General features: G+C 40.1%; 1 protein-coding gene across 7 annotated transcripts in view; it reads right to left on the bottom strand.

The window, feature by feature from the left end:
- Window positions 1–15,052, bottom strand: part of HERC1 (HECT and RLD domain containing E3 ubiquitin protein ligase family member 1) — a 683,410-nt gene that overhangs the window by 610,772 nt on the left and 57,586 nt on the right. For all 7 annotated transcript variants that reach the window (XM_053717285.1, XM_053717288.1, XM_053717289.1 and 4 more), the window contains exon 2: window positions 11,945–12,059. The gene's annotated coding sequence lies outside the window, so the exon portion shown is untranslated. The remainder of the gene's footprint in view (window positions 1–11,944; window positions 12,060–15,052) is intronic.

Here is a 15,052-nt window from a genome sequence, read left to right as displayed (position 1 = left end):
GACTACCTCTGTCATGGCCAAGGAACTCCGAGTTCCTCCCTGATGGTTGATGTAAGCCACTGAAGTTATGTTGTCTGACTGGAACCTGATAAAACAGGCTGAAGTTAACTGAGACCAGGCCAGAAGAGCATTGAAGATTGCCCTCAGCTCTAGAATATTTATGGGGAGAACAGACTCTTCCTGAGTCCATGTCCCCTGAGCCTTTAGAGAGCCCCAGACTGCTCCCCATCCCAGCAGGCTGGCGTCCATTGTCACAATCACCCTGGTGGGCCTGTGGAAGCAGGTTCCCTGGGAGAGCTGATCCTGAGACAACCACCAAAGAAGAGAATCTCTCGTCTCCTGATCCAGATTTAATCGCGGAGACAGATCCGCATAATCCCCGTTCCACTGCCTGGGCATGCATAACTGCAGAGGTCTGAGGTGGAAATGGGCAAACTGAATGATGTCCATGGCATCTACCATCAGACCGATTACCTCCATACATTGAGCCACTGACAGCCGAGGAGATGACTGAAGTGCCCGACAAGAATCTAAGATCTTCAGAAAAATTTTCCATCAATAGGGAATCTATTATGGTTCCCAAGAACACAACCCTTGTAGCTGGAATTAAGGAACTCTTTCCCAGATTCACCTTCCATCCGTGAGAGCGCAGGAAGGATAACAACATCTCCATGTGGGAGTTCGCTTGTTAAAAGGATGGCGCCTGAACCAGAATGTCGTCCAGATAAGGTGCCACTGCAATGCCCCGCCAACAGGGATCCCAGGACTTTTGAAATAATTCTGGGAGCTGTGGAAAGGCCGAATGGAAGAGCCACAAACTGAGTGTTTGTCTAGGAATGGTAACCTCAGAAACTTGTGATGATCCCTGTGTATGGGAACATGCAGGTACGCATCCTTTAAATCTACTGTTGTCATGAAATGACCCTCTTGAACCAAGGGAAGAATGGAACGAATAGTTTCCATCTTGAAGGATGGTACTCTGAGGAACTTGTTTACACTTTTGAGGTCTAGAATTGGTCTGAAAGTTCCCTCTATTTTGGAGACCACGAACAGATTGGAGTAAAAACCCTGACCCTGTTCCTGCATTGGAACAGGAACGATCACTCACAGGTCGTAAAGGTCTCGAACACAGTGTAAAAATGCCTCTCTTTTTATCTGGTCTACAGATAATCTTGAGAACAGAAACCTGCCCCTGGAAGGAAAGTTCTTGAACTCTAGTTTGTATCCCTGGGACACAATGCCGACCACCCAGGGATGCTGAACATCCCAAATCCATGCCTGAGCAAAGAAGGAAAGTATGCCCCCCACAAGATCCGGTCCCGGTTCGAGGGCAGACCCTTCATGCGGACATTGAGTCAGTAGCAGGCTTCTTAGATTGCTTTCCCTTGTTCCATGACTGGTTGGACCTCCAGGAAGGCTTAGACCGTTCCTGCTTTGTAGAGGGAGAGGAAGGCTTACCCTTGAAGTTTCAAAAGGAACGAAAATTACTCTGACGTCCCTTCTGCTTATTCCTCTTATCCTGAGGGAGGAAATGACCCTTTCCTCCCGTAATGTCGGAAATAATTTCAGCCAGGCCCGGCCCAAACAAGGTCTTACCCTTGTAGGGAATCGACAAAAGCTTAGACGACATGTCCGCAGACCAGGATTTCAACCATAAGGCTCTGCGGGCCAGAACGGCAAACCCAGAAATCTTTGCTCCTAGCTTAATAACCTGTAGGGAAGCATCCGTAATAAAGGAATTGGCCAACTTAAGGGCCTTGATCCTATCCTGGATCTCGTCAAGGGGAGTGTCTGTCTGAATAGAATCAGACAATGCATCAAACCAGTACGCTGCTGCGCTAGTGACGTAAGCAATACACACCGCAGGTGGCCATTGCAACCCCTGGTGGACATACATCTTTTTGAGCAATCCCTCCAACTTCTTATCCATAGGATCCTTAAAGGGCCATTATACACTCATTTTTTCTTTGCATAAATGTTTTGCAGATGATCTATTTATAAAGCCCATAAAGTTTTTTGTTTTTTTTAAATGTATAATATTGCTTATTTTTAAAGAACATTGCTCTGATTTTCAGACTCCTAACCAAGCCCCAAAGTTTTATTTTAATACCGTCAGCTACCTTCTCCAGCTTTCTCCTGTTTGTGTAAAGGGTCTTTTCATATGCAAAAGAAGGGGGAGGGGGGAGTGTCTTATTTCCCACTTACAGTGGGCTTTCCAACTGCCTTTTCAACAGAGCTAAACTGAAAGCTTCTAAGTACGTTTTTAAACCATTTTATACTGGATTTTTATATCAGTATCTGTGCATCTTATTCTTTATAGTAGTGTCTATTACATGCAGTTATATGAAAATGAGTGTATACTGTCCCTTTAAAGGAACAACTATCCTCTATGGGAATAGTGGTTCTCTTAGTTGAGGTGGAAATTGCCCCTTCCACCTTGGGGACCATCTGCCAAGACTCCTTGATAGAGTTGGCAATAGAAAACATCTTTATAAAGATAGGGGATGGAGAAAAGGGAATACCCGGTCTCTCCCATTCCTTAGCAATAATCTCTGTAGCCCTATCTGGTACAGGGAAAACCTCCACCATGGAAGGTACATACAAATACTTGTTTAGCTTGCTAGACTTATTAGGATTGACTACGACCGCAGTGTCGGCGGCGTCCAAGGTAGCCAAAACCTCTTTAAGTAACAAACGGAGGTGTTCTAGCTTAAACCTGAATTATTATTATTAATCTTTATTTATAAAGCGCCAACAGATTCCGCAGCACTGTCCATGGGTACAGAGATAAAAGTACAGTACATTACAATATAAAAGACACCAGACAAAAGTTTAACAAACAAATACAGGGGGAATTGAGGGCCCTGTTCCCGTGGGAACTTACAATCTAGATGGGTAGAAGGGTGAGAAACAGGAGGTGGGGACTGCAAAGGTGAGGATGATGTTAGTGTGGAGTTAGATGAGGGCAGCAATTAGGCAAGTGGAATTCATTTGTTACTGATTTGGAGATAGGCCTCCATGAACAGAAAGGTCTTTATGGAGCGTTTAAAGGAGGAAAGGTTAGGGGAGAGTCTGACAGCTCTAGGAAGTGCATTCCAGATGGTTGGTGCCGCGCAAGAGAAGTCCTGTAGCCTAGCATGGGAGGAGGTGATGGTAGAAGATGCAAGGAGCAGTTCATTGTTGGATCTTAGGGGGTGGGCTGGAGTATATTTGTTAATGAGTGAAGACAGGTAGGGTGGGGGCTGCGCTGGTAAGGGCTGAAGCTGAATTATACAACTTCAGCATCAGAAGAAGGAATTACACTGTCTGAGTCTGAGATTTCACCCTCAGATGCTACCGAAGTATCTTCCTCCTCAGACTTCTGGGAGGGAACTCTTGGAATAGCGAAGACTGTGTCACAAACCTTACTCAATGATTCTTTATATTTCCTCTTGCGCTTTCCCTGCAGCATGGGAAAAGCAGACAACGCATCAGATACCGCAGATGACATGAGGGCAGCGATGTCTTGCAACTTAACTCCAAGAGGAGCTTGAGAGGCGCAGGGCACTGTATGTGTGGACGATAACATTTTGGACACTTGAGGAGAAAGCTGCGGCATATCTTATCTCACAATGGAACAAAAACATAATTTATGTAAGAACTTACCTGATAAATTCATTTCTTTCATATTAGCAAGAGTCCATGAGCTAGTGACGTATGGGATATACATTCCTACCAGGAGGGGCAAAATTTCCCAAACCTCAAAATGCCTATAAATACACCCCTCACCACACCCACAAATCAGTTTAACGAATAGCCAAGAAGTGGGGTGATAAGAAAAAAGTGTGAAAGCATAAAAAATAAGGAATTGGAATAATTGTGCTTTATACAAAAAAATCATAACCACCTCAAAAAAGGGTGGGCCTCATGGACTCTTGCTAATATGAAAGAAATTAATTTATTAGGTAAGTTCTTACATAAATTATGTTTTCTTTCATGTAATTAGCAAGAGTCCATGAGCTAGTGACGTATGGGATAATGAATACCCAAGATGTGAATCTTCCACGCAAGAGTCACTAGAGAGGGAGGGATAAAATAAAGACAGCCAATTCCGCTGAAAAATAATCCACACCCCAAAACAAAGTTTAAATCATATAATGAAAAAAACTGAAATTATAAGCAGAAGAATCAAACTGAAACAGCTGCCTGAAGTACTTTTCTACCAAAGACTGCTTCAGAAGAAGAAAACACATCAAAATGATAGAATTTAGTAAAAGTATACAAAGAAGACCAAGTTGCTGCTTTGTAAATCTGATCAACCGAACCTTCATTCCTAAATGCCCAGGAAGTAGAGACTGACCTAGTCGAATGAGCTGTAATCCTTTGAGGCGGAGTTCTACCCGACTCCACATAAGCATGATGAATCAAAGACTTTAACCAAGATGCCAAAGAAATGGCAGAAGCCTTCTGACCTTTCCTAGAACCAGAAAAGAGAACAAATAGACTAGAAGTCTTTCGGAAATCTTTAGTAGCTTCAACATAATATTTCAAAGCTCTAACTACATCCAAAGAATGCAACGATCTTTCCTTAGAGTTCTTAGGATTAGGACACAATGAAGGAACCACAATTTCTCTACTAATGTTGTTAGAATTCACAACCTTAGGTAAAAATTTAAATGAAGTTCGCAACACCGCCTTATCCTGATGAAAAATCAGAAAAGGAGACTCACAAGAAAGAGCAGATAATTCAGAAACTCTTCTAGCAGAAGAGATGGCCAAAAGAAACAAAACTTTCCAAGAAAGTAATTTAATATCCAGCGAATGCATAGGTTCAAACGGAGGAGCTTGAAGAGCCCCCAGAACCAAATTCAAACTCCAAGGAGGAGAAATTGACTTAATGACAGGTTTTATACGAACCAGAGCCTGAACAAAACAATGAACATCAGGAAGATTAGCAATCTTTCTGTGAAAAAGAACAGAAAGAGCAGAGATTTGTCTTTTCAAGGAACTTGCAGACAAACCTTTATCCAAACCATCCTGAAGAAACTGTAAAATTCTAGGAATTCTAAAAGAATGCCAAGAAAAATGATGAGAAGAACACCAAGAAATGTAAGTCTTCCAGACTCGATAATATATCTTTCTAGATACAGATTCACGAGCCTGTAACATAGTATTAATTACGGAGTCAGAGAAACCTCTATGACTGAGAATCAAGCGTTCAATCTCCATACCTTCAAATTTAAGGATTTGAGATCCTGATGGAAAAAAGGACCTTGTGATAGAAGGTCTGGCCTTAACGGAAGAGTCCACAGTTGGCAAGTAGCCATCCGGACAAGATCCGCATACCAACACCTGTGAGGCCATGCTGGAGCCACCAGCAGAACAAACGAATGCTCCTTTAGAATCTTGGAAATCACTCTTGGAAGAAGAACTAGAGGCGGAAAGATATAGGCAGGATGATACTTCCAAGGAAGTGACAATGCATCCACTGCTTCCGCCTGAGGATCCCTGGATCTGGACAGATACCTGGGAAGCTTCTTGTTTAGATGAGAAGCCATCAGATCTATTTCTGGAAGTCCCCACATTTGGACAATCTGACGAAATACCTCTGGGTGAAGAGACCATTCGCCCGGATGTAATGTTTGGCGGCTGAGATAATCCGCTTCCCAATTGTCTATACCTGGGATATGAACCGCAGAAATTAGACAGGAGCTGGATTCCGCCCATACAAGTATTTGAGATACTTCTTTCATAGCCAGAGGACTGTGAGTCCCTCCTTGATGATTGACATATGCCACGGTTGTGACATTGTCCGTCTGAAAACAAATGAATGATTCTCTCTTTAGAAGAGGCCACGACTGAAGAGTTCTGAAAATCGCACGGAGTTCCAAAATGTTGATTGGTAATCTCGCCTCCTGAGATTCCCAAACCCCTTGTGCTGTCAGAGACCCCCATACAGCTCCCCAACCTGTCAGACTTGCATCTGTTGAGATCACAGTCCAGGTCGGGAGAACAAAAGAAGCCCCCTGAACTAAACGATGGTGGTCTGTCCACCACGTCAGAGAGTGTCGTACAATCGGTTTTAAAGATATTAATTGTGATATCTTTGTATAATCCCTGCACCACTGGTTCAGCATACAGAGCTGAAGAGGTCGCATGTGAAAACGAGCAAAGGGGATCGCGTCCGATGCAGCAGTCATAAGACCTAGAATTTCCATGCATAAGGCTACCGAAGGGAATGATTGAGACTGAAGGTTTCGACAGGCTGAAACTAATTTCAGACGTCTCTTGTCTGTCAGCGACAGAGTCATGGACACTGAATCTATCTGAAAACCTAAAAAGGTTACCCTTGTCTGAGGAATCAACGAACTCTTTGGTAAATTGATCCTCCAACCATGTTCTCGAAGAAACGACACAAGTCGATTCGTATGAGATTCTGCTAAATGTTTAGACTGAGCAAGTACCAAGATATCGTCCAAATAAGGAAATACCACAATACCCTGTTCTCTGATTACAGATAGAAGGGCACCGAGAACCTTTGTAAAAATCCTTGGAGCTGTTGCTAGGCCAAACGGCAGAGCCACAAACTGGTAATGCTTGTCTAGAAAAGAGAATCTCAGAAACTGATAGTGATCTGGATGAATCGGAATATGCAGATATGCATCTTGTAAATCTATTGTGGACATATAATGCCCTTGCTGAACAAAAGGCAGAATAGTCCTTATAGTTACCATTTTGAATGTTGGTATCCTTACATAACGATTCAATATTTTTAAAACCAGAACTGGTCTGAAGGAATTCTCCTTCTTTGGTACAATGAAGAGATTTGAGTAAAACCCCAGCCCCTGTTCCAAAACTGGAACTGGCACAATTACTCCAGCCAACTCTAGATCTGAAACACATTTCAGAAATGCTTGAGCATTCACTGGATTTATTGGGACACGGGAAAGAAAAAATCTTCTTGCAGGAGGCCTTATCTTGAAGCCTATTCTGTACCCTTGTGAAACAATATTCTGAATCCAAAGATTGTGAATCGAATTGATCCAAATTTCTTTGAAAAATCGTAATCTGCCCCCTACCAGCTGGGCTGGAATGAGGGCCGCACCTTCATGTGGACTTGGGAGCTGACTTTGGCTTTCTAAAAGGCTTGGATATATTCCAGACTGGAGATGGTTTCCAAACTGATACCGCTCCTGTAGGGGAAGGATCAGGTTTTTGTTCCTTATTGTGACGAAAGGAACAAAAACGATTAGCAGACCTAAATTTACCTTTAGATTTTTTATCCTGTGGTAAAAAAGTTCCCTTCCCCCCAGTAACAGTTGAAATAATAGAATCCAACTGTGAACCAAACAATGTATTACCCTGGAAAGAAAGGGAAAGCAAAGTTGACTTATAAGACATATCAGCATTCCAAGTTTTAAGCCATAAAGCTCTTCTAGCTAAAATAGCTAAAGACATATACCTGACATCAACCCTAATGATATCAAAGATGGCATCATAAATAAAGTTATTAGCATGTTGAAGAAGATTAACAATGCTATGAGTATTATGATCTGTTACTTGTTGTGCTAAAGCTTCCAACCAGAAAGTTGAGGCTGCAGCAACATCCGCCAAAGATATAGCAGGTCTAAGAAGATTACCTGAACATAAGTAAGCTTTTCTTAGAAAAGATTCAATTTTCCTATCTAAAGGATCCTTAAAGGAAGTACTATCTGCCGTAGGAATAGTAGTATGTTTAGCAAGAGTAGAGATAGCCCCATCAACCTTAGGGATTTTGTCTCAAAACTCTAATCTGTCAGATGGCACAGGATATAATTGCTTAAACCGTTTAGAAGGAGTAAATGAATTACCCAAATTATTCCATTCCCTGGAAATTACTTCAGAAATAGCATCAGGGACGGGAAAAACCTCCGTAATAACTACAGGCGGTTTAAAAACCGTATTCAAACGTTTAGATTTAGTATCAAGAGGACCAGATTCCTCTATTTCTAATGCAATTAAGACTTCTTTAAGTAAAGAACGAATAAATTCCATTTTGAATAAATATGAAGATTTATCAGTATCAACCTCTGAAACAGAATCCTCTGAACCAGAAAAATCATTATCAGAAACAGAATCAGAATGATGATGTTCATTTAAAAACTCATCTGAAAAATGAGAAGTTTTAAAAGACTTTTTACGTTTACTGGAAGGAGGAATAACAGACATAGCCTTCTTAATAGATTTAGAAACAAAATCTCTTATGTTAACAGGAACACCCTGAATATTAGATGTTGATGGAACAGCAACAGGTAATGGAACATTACTAAAGGAAATATTATCTGCATTAACAAGTTTGTCATGACATTCATTACAAACAACAGCCGGAGGAACAGTTACCACAAGTTTACAACAAATACACTTAACTTTGGTAGATCCAGCATCAGGCAGCAATTTTCCAGAAGTATCTTCTGATTCAGGGTCAATCTGAGACATCTTGCAATATGTAATAGAAAAAAACAACATATAAAGCAAAATTGATCAAATTCTTTAAATGACAGTTTCAGGAATGGGAAAAAATGCCAATGAACAAGCTTCTAGCAACCAGAAGCAAATAAACAATGAGACTTAAATAATGTGGAGACAATAATGACGCCCATATTTTTTGGCGCCAAAAAAGACGCCCACATTATTTGGCGCCTAAATGCTTTGAGCGCCAAAAATGACGCCACATCCGGTGACACCGACATTTTTGGCGCAAAAAACGTCAAAAAAATGACGCAACTTCCGGCGACAAGTATGACGCCGGAAATGACAAAGAAATTTTTTTGCGCCAAAAAAGTCAGCGCCAAAAATGACGCAATAAAAAGAAGCATTTTCAGCCCCCGCGAGCCTAACAGCCCACAGGAAAAAAAGTCACATTTTTAAGGTAAGAAAAATTGATTATTCATATGCATTATCCCAAATAATGAAACTGACTGTCTGAAATAAGGAATATTGAACATCCTGAATCAAGGCAAATAAATGTTTAAACACATATATTTAGAACTTTATATAAAAGTGCCCAACCATAGCTTAGAGTGTCACAAAAATAAGACTTACTTACCCCAGGACACTCATCTACATGTAGTAGAAAGCCAAACCAGTACTGAAACGAGAATCAGTAGAGGTAATGGTATATATAAGAGTATATCGTCGATCTGAAAAGGGAGGTAAGAGATGAATCTCTACGACCGATAACAGAGAACCTATGAAATAGACCCCGTAGAAGGAGATCACTGCATTCAAATAGGCAATACTCTCTTCACATCCCTCTGACATTCACTGCACACTGAGAGGAAAACCGGGCTCCAGCCTGCTGCGAAGCGCATATCAACGTAGAATCTAGCACAAACTTACTTCACCACCTCCATGGGAGGCAAAGTTTGTAAAACTGATTTGTGGGTGTGGTGAGGGGTGTATTTATAGGCATTTTGAGGTTTGGGAAACTTTGCCCCTCCTGGTAGGAATGTATATCCCATAAGTCACTAGCTCATGGACTCTTGCTAATTACATGAAAGAAATATAATTAAATAAACATAGTTTAGATAGAAATTAATATACACAAAAATGTTACTGTCTCTTTAAATTTTAAACATAACTTTTTTTATTTTTGCATTAAGAAAATAGATAACCTGTCACAAACACTCCAGACAACCTCTACACCTCAGCTTAGCTTTGCTGAGGTGCCTACCTGCCCTGCTGACACCGGATAGTATATCCCAGTTAGAATAAGTCCGGACTCGACTCGTAGCACAATGAAAAGCAGTCCGGTACACAAATAACGCTATAATAACGCTAACACCCCTCCAAATCAGAGGAAGTGAAGGAGAAAAGGCGCGCAACAGCAAATTGCCGCCTCAGCTAGCCCCGCCCATCGTGGGCGTATTAAAATTAACCTCCCGGTCTGCAAAATGTATTCTAAAGACAAGAAAGTAGAAGTGAAAACCACACAATATAAGAGCCTCTATCTCCTCGTCCCCAGTGCCTGCCATTACTGCCTTTCTTTTATATTATCCCTTCATTGTATAGGAGAATGGCTAGTGTCCCATAATGGTAATAAAGTGCCACATTTTCCTGCATATGTTCCCAGAAAAATAAAGTCAGCACTTACCTCCAGAAATCTGTCAGGCAGCAAGGCAGCTCACTAGGTTTGAGAGGCTCGATCCCTCACATGGACCTGTGGAAGAAAAACAAAGACTGAGTACTCTTACTCAGGCTTTCAATGTTAGGACACCATTAAATACATGGGAGGCGCAGTGAGGATTGTACCCCAAAAGTTTCCATTGCTTAAAAGCCACCACTGCTCTACTGAAGAGACTGACATGGGCTACGGCTACACCCCAGAACAAAGCAGAACAAGCTTGCACTGCTGAAAAATAATAAAATCTTGATTGAAAAATCTTCTTCCAAACACCTTAACTTTACCACGTCCTTGCTCTTAACGTAGGCAGAGAGAATGACTGGGGTTGGGAAGGGAGGTGATATTTAACAGCTTTGCTGTGGTGCACTTTGCTGCCTCCTGCTGGGTAGGAGTGATATTCCCAATAGTAATAAGATGATCCGTGGACTCACAGTGCAATTAGAAAGAAACTTAAAGGGACAGTAAACCTAAAAAATAATGTTATATAATTCTGTACATAGTGCAGCATTATATAACATTAATTTTAGTGCTATAGTTATTAAACCTTTTTTTCCCTTTGAATTTTTTTAAAATATACCCGTTTTACAGACCCGCTCTCTGCTGAGCGGGTCTGTTTTTTTTTAAACAGCGCATTGGGCCAGCTGTATAGTCACAGCCCGGCCCGACCGCGCCATAACATTAAGTGCAGCTCGCTCCTGCTGTCAGACAGAGCAGGAGCGAGCTGCACTTAATGTTATGGCGCGGTCGGGCCGGTCTGTGACTATACAGCTGGCCCGATGCGCTGTGTAAAAAAAAAACAGACCTGCTCAGCAGAGAGCGGGTCTGTAAAACGGGTATATTTTCAAAGGGAAAAAAAGGTTTAATAACTATAGCACTAAAATAATGTTATATAATTCTGCACTATGTGCAGAATTATATAACATTATTTTTTTATTTTTTAGGTTTACTGACACTTTAAAAACTGTTTCCTAGGCCTTTGTTTGGCTCAAAATCTTAGGTCAGTTTAGATTCGATTTTTCTAGTGCAATTTTTCAACTCTGTATATCATGTAAGACATATCTCACAATCCATGTTTATATTTCTGTATATATTATAAATTTGTATTTTTATTATCTGAATAAGTATTTCTTTGTATAAGTTTCCAATTTTAGTTACAGTATTAAAAGGGATAGGAAAATCTAAATTAAATTTACATGATTCAGATAGAGTATGCAATTTTAAGACACTTTTAAATTCACTTCTATTTTCAAATGTGCTTTGTTCTCTTGGTATCCCTTGTTGAAAAAGAATACGCACATATCCTAGACTAGTGCGAGCTGGTTGCTGATTGGTACCTGCACACATTTGTCTCTTGTGATTAGCTAACGAGATGTGTTCAGCTAGCTGCCACTAGTGCAATGCTGTTCCTTCAGCAAAGGATAACAAGAAAATGAAGCAAATTTGAAAACAGAAGTTAATTGGAAAGTTGTATGTTTTAGCCAAATCTTGAAACAAAATTGTGGGGTTTCCTGTTCCTAAATACTCTTTAATGAGCGAGAGTGTTTTTTTTGTTTGTTTTTAAATTATGTTTTTTATTGAAAAACAAGCAAGTTGTACAAAATATTCAGAATATGGTGTTTTTCATTATATAATTAAATTCCTGGCAACCAGTGCCTTATATAGATCTGTATAATTGCTGCATAGTGTCCTTAAGTGGTCCATGTCCACGTGGGCTCTCCAGCCCTTGCAATGTCAAACAGTAATAACAGAAACTTATAAATCATATAAATCTGCAAGAGTGTTTTTAAAGGAAAAGGCTCTTACCTTGCGCACTGAAGTATCCTTCACTTAAAGAGCTCTCACCAGCCGATGGGTAGAGGGGTTTCATACATACGTAACATTATTGAGAAGGGGGCTTTGGCTTGGTGTAAAAGTTTGGCTGTTTGGGAAATAAGAAAGGAAAAACATTACAAAATAAATACATTTTAAATCTCAGTGTTTCCCTCTAAGGCCAGATTTTGTGAGCGGCCCAGCAGTCAAACAGTTAATTAGTGAGCCACACCCTGCAGTTAGTAAACACTACACAATGCAGACAAAAGGTATAGTTACCTTATTAACTGTTTCACTGCTGGGCCGCTCACAAAATCTGGCCTTAGAGGGAACACTTCTTGTCCCATTAGTCTTTGCAAACACAGCTGATAAGCTACAGTACAAGGTGTTGGAGAATAGCATAATTTTCAATATGGTTTCTCTATAGCTTCAAACAAACATTTCTACACTTCAAAAACAATTATTCACAACCACTAATGATGGCCTGTAATCATTTATCCAAATGTAACAGTAAATCTATTGGTTAATCCAATTTTTCCTCTTCATTCACTGGATGCTGCCAGGGCTCGACAAAACCAGGAGCCAGGAAGTCCCTGGCTCCTAGAATTTTACCCCGGCCTCCTATGTATCTATATACAAATACCACGCTCTGGCTTCTAAAATTATGTCTGGCTGCTAAATATTTTTACTGACTTCTAAATTTTAAACATATTTGTTGACCCCTGTTACCTACTCTACTGTATCTGAATACAAACAGAAACATTAAGGGATAAGAGTGCTATCATACAGCGATTGAATTATCAACATACAGTTGTGCTAATAAGTTTACATACCCTTGCAGAATTTGATTCCTTGGCCATTTTTCAAAGAATATGAATGATAACACAAAAACTTTTCTTTCACTCATGGTTAGTAGTTTCTGTTGTCATTATGATTTTAAAAGAGTAAACACAGTTGATTGATAATAAATGGCTTCAGCCAAACTCTAGCCATGAGTGAAAGAAAAGTTTTTTTGTGCTATCATTCATATTTTCTGAAAAATAGCCAAGAAATCATAAATTCTGCCAGGGTATGTAAACTTATGAGCACAATTGTATATTTAAACATGCAGTTATAATGGTGTTAAAATTCAAAAGAGAAACCACACAATAAATTGATGTAAGGATGTAAAAAAATATATTTATAAATAAATTATTTCTTTCATTTACTAACAAAATGTATGAAAATGAACTACAAGCATTGTTATATATGAGAGACGTTGCTTGTGAAAAAGAGCTGACAAACAGTTTGTGTGTGAAGAAACTTAACAGTGTCATTCACAAGGTGGAAAATTCCTCCTATTGCAAGACTCGTATCATATTAAAATTGTACTTTTAGTATAGGGGACTGTGTTTCGACTCCAATAATGAGAGTACAAAATTAGATCAGGCTTCAGCCAGACTTTTTTGGAAAGAGCTAGAAAAGTTTGTTTACATATATACAGGAAAATGAGTTCTCGTTATACTGGTGTCAGAGAGAATATTGTTTTTGGTAGACTGAGATTTTTTTTAAAAGATGAACATTTTCTTTAATCAAGAAGATGTTTCTTTGTGTAAGTTTTTGCTTTGTTCACAGATCAAGAGTAGATGCATGATGGAAAGAAACACCTTGATTTATGTAAACATTAGTTATTTATGTATCACAATCTACTAAATTAATATTGTTTAAGTATTTTTATTTGAAAAATATGGAAACATGTAAGGTATTATAACATTTTTTTTAAATTAAATCAATTTATTCAGCTGCCTTTATAATGTATACATGTCTACCCTATCACACCCTGGTTTTGCTGAGTATGGTCTCCTTCCCCCTGCCAGATAAATAAAAGAGAGGGATTCACAAACATCTCTTAGCAGTCAAAGATTGGCTTGTACACTGCTCCCACATCATATATCACATAATCCTTCCTATGCTGCTCTCACGTCACATTGGTCAACACCTGGTACAATCCTTCCTATGTTGCTTTCTACAGGACACTGCCACTTACTCACTGCTGCTAGCTTATACTATCCCATCACCATACTTCCACTCACTACTCCTTGCTCATCCTATCCCTACACTATACTGCCAATCACTACTCTTACCTCATCCTATCCTACACTATACTGCTAATCACTACTCTTACCTCATCCTATCCCTTTACTACACTGCCACACACTACTCCTTGCTCATCCTATCCCTACACTATACTGCTAATCACTACTCTTACCTCATCCTATCCCTTTACTACACTGCCACACACTACTCCTTGCTCATCCTATCCTACACTATACTGCTAATCACTACTCTTACCTCATCCTATCCCTTTACTACACTGCCACACACTACTTCCTTGCTCATCCTATCCCTACACTATACTGCTAATCACTACTCTTACCTCATCCTATCCCTTTACTACACTGCCACACACTACTCCTTGCTCATCCTATCCTACACTATACTGCTAATCACTACTCTTACCTCAGTCCTATCCCTTTACTACACTGCCACACACTACTTCCTTGCTCATCCTATCCCTACACTATACTTCCAATCACTACTCTTACCTCATCCTATCCCTACACTACACTGCCACACACTACTCCTAGCTCATCCTATCCCTACACTATACTGCCCATCACTACTCTTAGCTCATCCTATAACTACACTGCCAATCACTACTCCTAGCTCATCCTATCCCTACACTATACTGCCCATCACTACTCTTAGCTCATCCTATCCCTACACTGCCAATCACTACTCCTAGCTCATCCTATCCCTACACTACCAATCACTATTCCTAGCTCATCCTATCCCTACACTATACTGCCAATCACTACTCCTAGCTCATCCTATCCCTACACTATACTGCCAATCACTACTCCTAGCTCATCCTATCCCTACACTACACTGCCAATAACTACTCCTAGCTCATCCTATCCCTACACTATCAATCACTACTCTTACCTCATCCTAACTCTTTACTACACTTACACTCACTACTCCTAGCTCATCCTATCCCTACACTACTAATCACTATTCTCTTCTCATCCTAGCCCTACACTATACTGCCAATCACTACTC

Source organism: Bombina bombina, chromosome 6 (assembly GCF_027579735.1).
Source record: "Bombina bombina isolate aBomBom1 chromosome 6, aBomBom1.pri, whole genome shotgun sequence".
NCBI classification, from domain to species: Eukaryota; Metazoa; Chordata; class Amphibia; order Anura; family Bombinatoridae; genus Bombina; species Bombina bombina.
Note: the sequence above shows the minus strand (reverse complement) of the source record. Positions and strands in the feature narration are given on the sequence as shown.